The 3,373-nt window shown below is 46.3% G+C and overlaps 1 long non-coding RNA gene across 1 annotated transcript; it reads left to right on the top strand.

Moving 5' to 3' along the window:
• The first annotated feature begins 288 nt into the window (after nucleotides 1–288).
• On the top strand, nucleotides 289–1,817 carry LOC146867410 (uncharacterized). Its single transcript, XR_014961524.1, has 2 exons — nucleotides 289–671; nucleotides 1,383–1,817. It is a non-coding gene; the product is annotated as an uncharacterized LOC146867410 (long non-coding RNA).
• Nucleotides 1,818–3,373: the final 1,556 nt, after the last annotated feature.

Raw genomic sequence — 3,373 nt, 5'->3', positions numbered from 1 at the left:
ATGTCCCCCTGCAACACAGGAATATATATATAGAAATAGGAAATCTTACCATTCCCTCAATATTCAGGTTGTTTGCAATGCCAAAAACATTATCACTGACATTGTTGCGCAATTTCCAGGGAGTGCACATGACTCTTATATCTTCAGGCAAAGTGGCATACACACCCGTCTTGTCAGGGGAGAATTTGGAGAGGGACATCTGCTTGGTAAATATGTGTTATAGTTTATCACTGTCATTGTACGTATGTCAATGTGAAGCTGCCACTGACTCTTTGCTCCATTACATGTAGGTGACAGCGCATACGCCTTGCGTAATTACCTAATGACGCCTTACCTCAATCCCACAACTGCCAATCAACAGAGGTACAATGCAGCACATATTTCGACAAGGAACATCATAGAGCGCACATTTGGGCTGTTGAAGAGCCGATTCAGATGTCTACATAAGACCGGTGGAGCACTGAAGTACAACCCTGAACAATGCTGCAAGATAGTAGCGGCATGTGCCATGCTGCACAACATAGCGACAAGGGGAGGAATGGACATCGAGGTGTCTGACAGCGATTCGGAGGATGGGAACCAGCAAGTGCCACAACACCATGCAGCACAAGGGGCAGGCGCAGCAGAAGGGCGTAGGAGAAGATTTGACATCACACAAAATTATTTCTGAGGTGAGTAATGATGACACAGAAACTGACTATTGCTATCAGAGTATTCTTTATTTAAATAAAATTGCCATGAGTGTTCAAGCACACTTGTAATCTGACCAGTGCAATGGACATAAGTGGTTTGCAAATGTCAATTCACTTGTCACTCTGTGAAAAGTCAAATCCAAATAAATGGTTACGTCACCATAGTGGAATGCACTTGTACATGCCAGTCTAGCGCTTTTTCCCACGAACACCCAGACGCCTGTCAGACCCAGCATTGTCATCCGTTATGTTGGAAGCGGCGGGGGTACTGCTGCGTGTGTTGCGTCTTCCTGCAGTGCGGACTGGAACTGCCACACTACTTAGGCTTGAGCCACCCTCACTACCCTCTTCGGGCGTGGAATTGTTGGCCGCAATTGTGGAAGCATTTAGCAAATCAACTGCATTGGTGACCTGGTCCAGTGCTTTAGCCACATCGCCGCTCCAATGGCACATTTCAGTTTGCATGGTCACAGACCTACGTGCCAGCAGTGCAGTTGTCGTGGCCAATCTATTGTTTGATTTAGCAAACATTTTCAATTGCAGCATTAGTTGACGATGCTGTCTCTTCTGGGATACATTTCCCTCATGCATCACCTTGCTCAGTTGCTGCACACTTTCTGACAGTACTGCTATGTCGCTAGCCATCTTGCCAACTTGCAATTGTACTAATCGTGTGTTTTTTGTCTGCAGGCGCTGCATACGGAGCATCTGTCCCTCAAGACCACCCCAGACATCACTTGGTTGCTCCTCCTGCTGTGTCCTGAGTGCTCTTCCTCTCCTACGCCGGGCTCTGTGATTAGTTCTGGGGACCTGTGGTTGTGTTTGTGTGATGGAAGTTGTCTGGCCATGGCTGCCACCTGGTGTTGCATCAGCCTCATCATCTTCACACTCCATGGTGACTAGGGATGGAACAGTAGCCCTGCGTGACTTTGTTGGACGTGAGGGATTTATTTGCACCACAGGTGTGTCCATCTGTTCACCTGCGCTGGTGTCCTGCATGTCTGGGGAATCGCTATCCACATCTTCTACACGTTGTGCATCTGTGAGGTGAAACAGTGCAACACTGTATTATTTCATGTCTGTGATATTAATTGCACAGTAATAAATTTCTGCCTTTGTAAATGATTTTATACTCTATTAAGCTTTTTTGGGTTGTTACTCTGAGATTTGACATTTTAACTGCTTGACCTGACTACATCTCCCATAATGCCCCTCACCTACTGAATGCATTGTGTACTGGATGTTCAGGGTCTGCACTTGGGCTGTGCTGTGGTCGAGTTCTACCTTTACATTTTGTAACACTAAGAAAACATACATTCATCTTACCTTCAGATGTGTTTGCTGCTCCGGACGTGTCCAGCTGGGTCACACCAACAACAGCTTCTGGCTGGATGGTGGATTCAATCAAGTCCTCCATGGGAGTGTTCCCAGTGTCTGTTGGTGTTCCCCCTCCTGTCTTCTTTGCCTCCTTCAGGCGGTCAGCTATGCGCACCTTAGCCCGACTGCGCAAGTCGTACCATCGTTTTTTGAGTTCTTCAATGGTGCGGTGTGTCACCCCAATGGCATTGACCCTGTTTTGGATCCGGAGCCAGATTTTCCTTTTCTCCTGCTCTGCCACTTTCAATGATGCCTTTCCAAACAGCTTGTCATGGCTGTGGACTACTCCCTCAATGAGGGTGTCAATTTCTTTTTCTGCAAATTTAATTTTGCGTTTCCTGCCTGTTTGGCTCTCCTCTGCTGTTTGTGAGGCTTCCATTTGATATCACAAGTTTTTCTTCTGTCTCTGTCACACTCCTGTTCTGCTCCCAGAGCCAGCTCCCTCCTCTCCCTGACACTGTGCACTGGAAATGAGGCTGGTGCTGCTCACTTCCTGGTTGTGATGTCATCAGGATGCATCAAAAAGCGACTTCGGTATTAGCGATTTCGCTAATTGCGAAATCGCTAATAGCGAGTTCGCAAATGCCGAAATCGCAATTTATTTAGCGATTTTTAGCGATTCGCAATATTCTCGCAATGTTTTTGTTGCATCGTGTTTTGCGAGTCTTTATTTGCGATTCCTTAAAATTCGCAAATAAGGACTCGCAAACTCTCTTTTTGATGCATGTGCCTGATAGTCCTTACAATAGTGAAAAACTAAAGTGGCAGTGTTTCACTAGCAGGACATGTAAAACACACCAATATATGTCCTACCTTTCACATACATTGCATCCTGCCCATGGGGTTACCTTGGGCGTGCCTTAGGGGTGCCTTACGTGTACTAAAAGGGAAGGTTTGGGCCTGGCAAATGGGTGCACTTGCCAAGTCGACATGGCAGTTTAAAAATGCACTTGCAGACACTGCAGTAGCAGGCCTGAGAAATGTTTGCAGGGCTTCTCATGTGGGTGGCACAATAAGTGCTGCATGCCCACTAGTTGCATTTGACTTACAGGCCCTGGGCACACACAGTGCCCTTTACTAGGAGCTTATCAATAAATCAAATATGCCAATCAAAGATAACTAATCATAATCACAATTTACACAGTGCGCACTTGCACTTTAGCACTGATCAGCAGTGGTAAAGTGCCCAGAGTTTAAAAAAACAACCAGCAAAAACGAAGTCCAGCATACAGGAGATAGAGGCAAAAAGACAGGGGAACCACACCAAGAATGCCAGGTCCAACAGTAATCCAGAAGGGAATTAG

The sequence above is a fragment of the Triturus cristatus genome, chromosome 1_2, assembly GCF_964204655.1.
Source record: "Triturus cristatus chromosome 1_2, aTriCri1.1, whole genome shotgun sequence".
Classification (NCBI taxonomy): domain Eukaryota; kingdom Metazoa; phylum Chordata; class Amphibia; order Caudata; family Salamandridae; genus Triturus; species Triturus cristatus.
Note: the sequence above shows the minus strand (reverse complement) of the source record. Positions and strands in the feature narration are given on the sequence as shown.